Consider the following 9,915-nt stretch of genomic DNA (forward strand, 5'->3'; position numbering starts at 1 on the left):
GAGTTTTTATCATGAATGAGTGTTGAACTTTGTCAAATGTCTTTTCTGCATCAATTGATAAAATCATGTGATTCTTGTCTTTTATTTATGTGGTGGATTACATTAATTGTTTTTCTAATGTTGAACCATGCCTGCATACCTGGTATGAATCCCACTTGGTCATGGTGAATTATTTTTTTGGTATGTTGTTGAATTCTGTTGGCTAGATTTTTGTTAAGGATTTATGCATCTATGTTCATGCGGGACGTAGGTCTATAATATTCTTTTCTTGTGGTGTCTTTACCTAGTTTTGGTATCAGGGATATGGTGGCTTCAAAGAATGAGTTCGATAGTATTCTGTCCTTTTTTATGCTCTGAAATACCTTTAGTAGTAATGGTGTTAACTCTTCTCTGAAAGTTTGGTAGAACTCTACAGTGATGCCATCCAGACCAGGGCTTTTTTTTGTTGGGAGTCTTTTGATTACCTTTTCAATCTCTTCTTTTGTTATGGGTCCATTTAGTTATTCTACCTCCTTTTGTGTTAGTTTTGATAGGTAGTGTGTTTCTAGGAATTCATCCATTTCTTCTAGGTTTTCAAATTTGTTGGAGTATAGTTTTTCGTGGTAATCTGATATGATTCTTTTAATTTCAGTTGGGTCTGTTGTAATATCGCCCCTCTCATTCCTTATTTGGGGTATTTGCTTCCTCTCCTGTTTTTCTTTTGTCAGTTTGGCTAGTGGTTTATCAATTTTGTTGATTTTTTCAAAAAACCAGCTTTTAGTTTTGTTAATTCTTTCAATTATTTTTCTGTTTTCTATTTCATTTAGTTCAGCTCTAATTTTTATTATTTGTTTTCTTCTGGTGCCTCTGGGTCTCTTTTGTTGCTCTCTTTTTATTTGTTCAATTGTAGGGATAGTTCTTTAATTTTGGCCCTTTCTTCTTTTTGGATGTGTGCATTTATTGACATAAATTGGCCTCTGAGCACCGCTTTTGCTCTGTCCCAAAGGTTCTGATAGGAAGTGTTTTCATTCTCACTGGATTCTCTGAATTTCTTTATTCCATCCTTAATGTCTTCTATAATCCAGTTTTTTTTGAGCAGGGTATTGTTCAGTTTCCAAGTGTTTTTTTCTTTTCCCTGCTTTTCCTGTTATTGATTTCCGCTTTTATGTCCTTATGGTCAGAGAAAATGTTTTGTAATATTTCAATGTTTTGGATTCTGCTAAGGCTTTGTTTATGACCTAATATGTAGTCTATTCTAGAGAATGTTCCATGTGCACTAGAAAAGAAAATATACTTGGTTGCTGTGGGGTGGAATGTTCTATATATGTCTAGGAGATCAAGTTGATTGTGGCATTTAGATCTTCGGTGTCTTTATTGAACTTCTTTCTGAATGTCCTCTCTTTCACCAAAAGTGGTGGGTTGAAGTCTCCTACTATTATTGTGGAGCTGTCTACCTCACTTTTCAGTGCTGATAGAGTTTGTTGTATGTATCTTGCAGCCCTGCCATTGGGTGCATAAATATTTAATATGGTTATATCTTCTTGGTGTATTGTCCCTTTAATCATTATATAGTGTCCTTCCTTATCCTTTATGAGATGGATTTAACTTTAAAGTCTATTTTGTCAGAAATTAATATTTCCACTTCTGCTCTTTTTTGATTGTTGTTTGCTTGATATATTTTTTTCCATCCTTTGAGTTTTAGTTTGTATCTCTAAGTCTAAGGTGTGTCTCTTGTAGGCAGCATATAGAGAGATGTTGTTTTTTAATCCAGTCTGCCACTCTCTGTCTCTTTTTTGGTGCATTTAGTCCATTTTCATTCAGGGTAATTATGGATTGCTATCATTTTGATGTCTTTTTTTTTAGTGTGCTGTTAACAGTTGCATTTTCCCACTTAATTGTATGTGCTGAGTAGATTATATATTGTCCTTTCCTCAAATTTTTGCTGTTGATTTTGTTTCGGCTGAATCTCTATTATTTTCTTGCATTTTATTTTGATGAGTAGGGTAGTTCGTGTCCTTTATGGTTACCTCATTATTTACACCTGTTTTTCTAAATTTAAAACTAACTTTTATTTCTTTGTATCGCCGTATCTTCTTCTCCATATGGAAGGTGTATGATTACATTTCTTAGTCCCTCTTTATTATTTTAATGTTGTCTTTTTTTCTATAATAACATCGCTGTTACTCTGTTTTGGGCTTTTTTTTTTTTTAAATCTTGCTTTGTTTTTTTGGATTTCCCTGTCTGGGTTGACTTCTGGTTGCTCTGCCCAGTGTTCTAGTCTTGGTTTGATGTATTATTGATTTTCTAACCAAAGGACTCCGTTTAGTATTTCTTGTAGTTTTGGTTTGGTTTTTATGAATTCCCTCAACTTGTGTTTATCTGGAAATGTCTGAATTGCACCTTCATATTTAACAGGCAGTTCGCTGGATATATGATTCTTGGCAGGCATTTTTTTCCTTCAATTCTTTATATACGTCATCCCATTGCCTTCTTGCCTGCATGGTTTCTGTTGAGTAGACTGACCTTATTCTTATTGGCTCTCCTTTGTAGATGACTTTTTTGTTTATCCCTCGCTGCTCTTATATTTCTCTCTTTATCTTTAGTTTTGGCAAGTTTGATTATAGTACATCTTGGTGACTTTCTTTTAACATCTACCTTATGTGGAGCTTGATGAGTATCTTGGATAGATATCTTCTCATCTTTCACAATATCAGGGAACTTTTCTGACAAAAAAATCTTCGGCAGTTCTCTCTGTATTTTCTGTTGTCCCTCCCTGTTCTGGTACTCCAATCACTCATAGGTTAATTTTCTGAATTGAGTCCCACATGATTCTTAAGGTTTCTCCATTTTTTAAAATTCTTTTATCTGATTTTTTTCAAATATATTAGTGCCAAGTGGTTTATTTTCGAGTTCAGAAATTCTAGCTTCTACTTGCTCAATTCTGTTCCTCTGACTTTCTATTGAGTTTTCTACTTCTGTAATTTTATTGTTAATCTTCTGAATTTCTGATTGCTGACTGTTTATTAAATTAAATTTTTCATTATATTCCTGAATAATCTTTCTAATTTCTTCAGTTGCTTTATCTGTGTGTTCCTTGGCTTGTTCTGCATATTGCTTCATTTCCTTCCTTATGTCTTGAAGGGTTCTGTGTATTAAACTTTTCTATTCTGCATCTGCTAATTCCAGGAATGCACTTTCATCTAGAAGATCCCTGGGTTCTTCGTTTTGAGAGCCTGTTGAGGTGATCATGGTCTGTTTCTTTATGTGACTTGATATTGACTGTTGTCTCCGAGCCACGTATAAGTTATTGTATTAGTTTATGCTTGCTTACTGTGTCATAGCTTCTTGCTTTGTTTTGTTTTGGTATAGCCCTATGTGTCGCTTGAGTGAGCTAGCTTGATTATTTTCGCCTTTGGAGCTCTGACATCTGGTGCCCAGCTGGCTAGAGCTGTTATCAGGTATTTCAGTCTAACAGTCCATTCAGTTTTCTTGTATGAATGCAGCTCAGGTTTCCAGGTAGGTGATCATCAAGTGTGTGGTACAAACTCTGTCCTACTACCTTAGAGGGGTAGGGGTGATTGGTGTATATAACGGTACCTGATTGTAGCAGGGGGTCATGCTCTGAATAAGGTGAGGGGGCTGAGAACCGACCCCCGAATGTCTCCAAGGAACACACATCTGTGTTCCCTAGAGAATGCAGGGGGTGAATTCTGCAGATGGACCATGGGTACCCAAAGTTTTTGCTTGTAAGTACTGGGAGGTACCGGTCTTCTTCGGACCTCTGTCACAGATGGCTGGGTGACATCAGTGGAGCTACCAGTCCTTAGGCCTGTGATGTCAGTAGCTGAGGACCTTGTTTAATAGGAAAAGCAATGTGAAACATCAAACACCCACCTCTGCACCGTGCAGCTGAAATGGTTGGAGTCTGCCAACAAAGGCGTATTCTCCCGAAATATGCCCACACAGGTTCTTGCAGAAGGGAAAGTTGCTCAAGGTCCGTGGACAGTTTATGCCTAGACAGGAGCCACTTAGGTCCTGAGCTCCCCTGGTTAGTGGAGCTAGCAAATTATCTTTTCCCCCAAATGCAATTTTTTTCCTTCCCCGAGGCCAAGAGGGTTGCTCTAGGTGCTCAACAATGCCTATTTCCAGCCCAGAGAATTCAGCCACTGAAGACTAGAAGAATCCCAGCTGTCATGGTCCCCAAACCTTCTTTTGGCCCAGGACAAGAATTATTCCCGAAGACAACTCATCAGACATGGAAGGGACTGGACAATGGGTTGGAGAAAGATGCTGACGGAGAGTGAGCTACTTGTATCAGATGGACACTTGAGACTGTGTTGGCATCTCCTGTCTGGAGGGAAGATAGGAGGGCAGAGAGGGTTAGAAACTGGCAAAATCGTCACAAAAGGAGAGACTGGAAGGAGGGAGCGGGCTGACTCATTAGTGGGAGAGTAAATGGGACTTTGGAGTAAGGTGTATATAAGCTTATATGTGACAGACTGACTTGATTTGTAAACTTTCACTTAAAGCACAATAAAAATTATATATATATATATATATATAAAAAAGAGTGAAAGAAAGTCCTACCAATAAAACTGTCATTCCACAGTCACTGTGGACCTACCGGAAGTTATGGCTCCCTGAGGAGGAACATCAGAGTCTAAAAGCTTTAGATAAGGAACACACTTCACTAAAATATTCCATTCAGTTCCTGAACAAATAAAGAATTAACAATAACAAGCCATCAAGGAACGGACAGCATCCAGAGTTACTACAACGTATTATCTAAAATGTCTAGTTCCTCCTCAATGAAAAAAAGAAAGAAAATCATGAGACATGCAAAGGAACATGGAAGTATGACCTGCATATCAGCAATGATGCAGGCAAAATAACTGCCTGTGAGACCAACAAAAAGTTGACTGTAACAGAGAACAATTTCACAGAACTACTTTCTTTGAACAGTTAGAGAAAGGTATGATGAGAATGTCATGTCAATGAAGAATATTAATGAAGAGATATAAATTACTTTTTTAAAATGGAAATTACACAGTTGCAATGGGTATAATTTGCCAGTAACTGGAAAATTTAAATTTAGATGGACAGAAGTTATGGAATTGAAGCACAGTGTCTAAAGAATGAAGACAAATGAACCAGGCCTCCGAAAAATATGGGGTGCCATTAAGGACACCACCGAATGGGTTATGGGAATAACATAAGGAGAGGAGTGAGAAGAGGGAAGGAGGGAGTGATAATAGGAGAGAAGGAGGGAGGAAGTAAGGAATTAAAAGGAATAATTTCTATAATGTTCAGAAATGTATTTTAAAAAATAACCTGCACATCTAGGCAGCTTCTGTATTTCCCAGGAGGTAAAATGCAGGGATCTACAAATAAATATAATAAAAATGCTAAAAGCTAAATACAAGCTGAAAATCTCTAAAGCAGCAAGAAAAAAATACATCATTGACAACAGAAACACAGCAAGATTAAAAGGTGATCTCTAAGCAGAAAGACATGAGGCTAGAAGGCAGAGGGACAGTATCTGTCAAGTTATCAAAGGAAGCAAAAATGTCAGCCAAGGACCTTTTATGCGGTAAAGCTATAATTAAAAAAAATTATTGCCAATTAAAAAATTTCCAATTAAAGAAAGATGGAGAGAATTGGTCTCCAGCTCATCTCTCACGAGAAAGACTAAAAGAGTAACTCAATACAAAGATCTGTTTAAAAACGCATATTTTAAAAGTGCATGTGCTACCTTCTTTATCCTCTTCTTTTAAAACAAATCATATGAAATGATATGCATTGTTGAACCTATGCTATATACAAAATTAATACATGTGTAATATATGGACGAAGGTAGTGCAAAGGAAGTGAGTGGGGAAAAGATTATAACTGCTAAAAAATGAGAATAGATATTGAAGTATAATTATATGCGCATATTTATAACAATATCAATACATGTATGTACACACATGTAATATACATATGTATGAATAAATTATATATAATAAGTAGAATTAAGATATAAAACCATTTTGTTGTAGTTCCTCTGAAATGACTCTTCTGATTCCTATATTATTTAAGGAAAACTGTACAAAACCATTATCATCCACATGGTATCAGACTTGCATTATGTTCAGATGTAATGGGTGACAATAACAACATACCCAAAAGATGGACAACTGCATAGTACTAAAACTAAATTAGTATTAAAGTACAATGAATGTTTTCTAACCTTAAGGTGTTAACATAATTTGAAGGGAACCCATAAAGAAGGAAAATGAAAAAATGCAGAAAAAGTTACAAAATTAAAAACTTGCACTGCAATAAAGAGAGTAAAACACCAAGAAAGGAAGCAAAGTAAAGGTCTTCCAAAAGCAACACCTTGGAGAACACTTTCTATCTCATTCTATGAGTCTAACATTACATTGTTATCAAAGCTAGAAAAATACACCAGTAGGGAAACAACAAAACAACTACAGAGAAATACGTTTTATGGATATGCCTACAAAAATCCTGAACAGAATGCTAGCAAAATCCAGCAGATAATTACAGGATTATATTCCACGTTCAAACAGAAGGTATTCCCATCACACAAGTTGGCTGAATATATAAAAGTTCATACGCGTAGTACAGCACATTGAGAGAACGAAGAGCAAATTTACATCACCGCAGTGTAGAAGCAAACTGGACCCAACCCAACAGCTTTTCGTGATGAAAATCCTCGAACTAGAATTAGAAGGATACTTAACATCAAAAGGAAATTTATTAAAAACCCCAAACTAGCATCGCATTCAATAGAGAAATACTAGGAGCACCCCACTAGCACCAAGAACAAAAGTAGGATGCCTGCTTTTGCCATTTGTATTCAACTGTACGCCCAGAGCTCTAGCCAGAGAAATTCAGCAAGATAGAGATGGCATCAAATCAGAAGTGAAAAAGCAAAACTATCTCCTCCCACATATAACATAAACTTATGATAAAAAAATTCTATAAAATCCACAAAAAAGAAAAACAACAAAAACCATCAGAGACAGTAAATAGGTTAAAATTGTAGGACACAATATCAAAATGAGCTAAGTCCAGTGTATTTCTCTGCACCAGAAATATACATTCTGAAAGGAAATCATTAAAACATTCGCACTTAAAACTGATTCAAAGTTTAGTACAAAGTAACTTTATATCTACATAAGCATAAAACAAACTGGTCACTAATTTACTAGCAATGTCTTTCTATATAGTCTTGGGCTTTTCTTTGTGGATCAGTTTTTGATTAGCAGCTCAACCTCCACTTACTTGACTTTTCTCACTTTTGTGCATAATGTGGTACTGCAGTTCCCGTTGGTTATTTACACAGACTCACACAAGGGTACTCCCTGTGTTTGTATCATGGCAAAGAGCATTGCTGGCCCTCCTGGCTAGAGTTACTGGATCAGCAGACATGGATGTACAAGATGGTTCTCTCAAAATGGATCAAAGTTCTGTTGTCTATAACATCACCCATCCATGCCCAGGAACGGCTTATGTAGGGTTCAGTTGCATATGGGGTGAATGTAGCAGAGTTAGACTCAACAGCCCACCCCCAGCTCTTGTGTATTAGAATGAAACAGTAGATTGCCCCAAGAGACCTGCAGAGATAAGGAGTTTCCTTTTAGAAGGATTTGTGCTAATTCTTTAAATGTTTGGTAGAAACCCTCTGTGAAGCCATATGGTCATGGGCTTTTCTTTGTGGATCAGTTTTTGATTAGTGACTCAATCTCCACTTTTCATGTTGTTATCAATAGATGGCTTCGTGTCCCTTCCACCTCAGGGCAACTCCATGCAGAATGGAATGAAATTCTCTCCTGTTCATCACCTGTTCTCTCCAGTGCCTCTCCTGCTTCCTTCCTCCCTCAGGTGTTACTTTCGGGAATTAACACACAGGTCCTCACTGATATCTGATAGTAGAAACAGGACAGATTATGCCAGGTTCAGCCCTCATTTCCAAAGCAGCTAGGAACATACCAGAGCCATTTCTGACCCTACCTGCAGAGGCCCACCTCAGCAATCCTGTTATACCCTGAGAAGCTTAGACCAGAGAACCAGGTGAAGAAGTTAAGGCTACTGTCATGATGCCTGCAGCTCTGAGCCTCATGTTCACAGTCCTGGAATTACTGGGTGAGAGTCCAATAAGATGGTATACACCTTAGAGAAAAAGGAGATGCAGGGAAGGGGCTAGGTCATGTTGACACTCTCCCCTACCCATCAAGGAAGCCACTTCTTACCAGTGATGTTAAGGTCATACTGTTTGATGATGACTTCATTCCAAAAATAGGGGTTGCTCTGAAAGAGAAATGGGATTTTTGCATTTGTTATTAGGATGGATGAGCTTTTCCGCATGGGAAAAAGGAGTAGATGGGGACAGCAAAAACATCTTTTTAGGAGACCTGCCTTTCAGGGAGTCCTGCCCCTGTCTGTTTTCATGAATGAATCCTTTCCCACTCCCCTTCCCCACCTGACCTCTGTCCTGACCTCCAGATTTATCATGTAGCTGAGCGTGTCTTCCTCTTCCTCACTGATCACCTGGTGGTTCATAATGTGCATGGGGTCAAGGTGCTTTCAGAGGGCAGGCAGAGAAGGGCTAGCAGCAGTCAAAGCCCACCTGGCCAGCAACCAATAGCTGGGATAGACAGTCTCCCACACCTCCTATCATTGTCACCCCCACCCCTACTACCCCACAACCATGGCTCTTCCTCATATGTCCCTTGGGGCATTGAAGGTGGCCTTTGTGCTCATCTGAGTTTCTTAAACGTGCATATTCATTTCTTACTTAAAATGTGATGCTTTTGGTCATTAGTTCTTCAAGTTTTCTTTTGTTCCTATTTTTGTTCCTATTTTGGTGTACTTGATGATGAGCCATAGGACATTTAAACAAACAAAAAATACTTGCCATCAAATTAATTCCTACTCATTCTGAATGTTGAGGACAGAGTATAACAACCCCATAGGATTTCCAAAGATGTAAATCTTTATGGAAGCAGACTGCAATCCTACTCTTGCAGAGCAGATGGTGGGTTCAAAGTACAGACCGCCCACTCTTTGGCCAAACCCAGAGCCACTGCCTTGCATTCTTCCTGCTTACTTTTTTTTCTATGACTGGAAAATTTTAATTTTCTGTCATTAAAAGTGTATTGATTCCTTTTTCTGCCTGCTCAAGTCTTCTGTTGAGACTCCCTATTAAAGTTTTCACTTTAGTAATTTTACTTTTTAGCTCCCAAAAGCTCCCTTTTGTATCTTCTATCACTTTACTAGTATTCCCATTTTATAGAATCACAGATTTTTTTTCTCTCTTTAGTTCTTCGTCCATATTTGCCTTTTGTCCTCTGAGCATATTTAAGAGTGCCTTTATTTTTCTAGTAAGTTCAATATCTGTATTTACTCAGCGTTCTATCAGTTTTGTCACTGTGAATTAGCATTCTTCCCTGTTGTTGTTGTTCTTATGCATTCCTTTGATATTGCTGAGTTTGAGCAGTTTTAGTATTAGCTCTGGGAAACAGAGTCTTTACGCTTCTACGCATTTGCCCTACTTGCTGTTGAGAGTTGCTTTATTCTTCCATTCTGTAACTTCTCCAAGCCTTTTTTTTTTTTATCTTTTTATGTCATTATGTTACTGTTGAGAATATACACAGCAAAATATACAGCAATTCAATAGTTTCTGCATGTACAATTCAGAAGCATTGCTGCCAAGTGGATTCCAATTCACAGCGACCCTGTTGAACCAAGAATGACTGCCCCATAGGGTTTCCAAAGATGTCATCTTTATGGAAGCAGAGTGCCACATCTTTCTCTTGTGGAGCCGCTAGTAGGCTTGGACCGCCAGCCTTACAGTTATCAGCTGAGTGCTAAACCACTGAGACAGCTTGGTCCTTATATACAATTTATGACATTGATTACATTCAA

This window comes from Loxodonta africana, unplaced genomic scaffold (genome assembly GCF_030014295.1).
Source record: "Loxodonta africana isolate mLoxAfr1 unplaced genomic scaffold, mLoxAfr1.hap2 scaffold_80, whole genome shotgun sequence".
Lineage (NCBI taxonomy): Eukaryota > Metazoa > Chordata > Mammalia > Proboscidea > Elephantidae > Loxodonta > Loxodonta africana.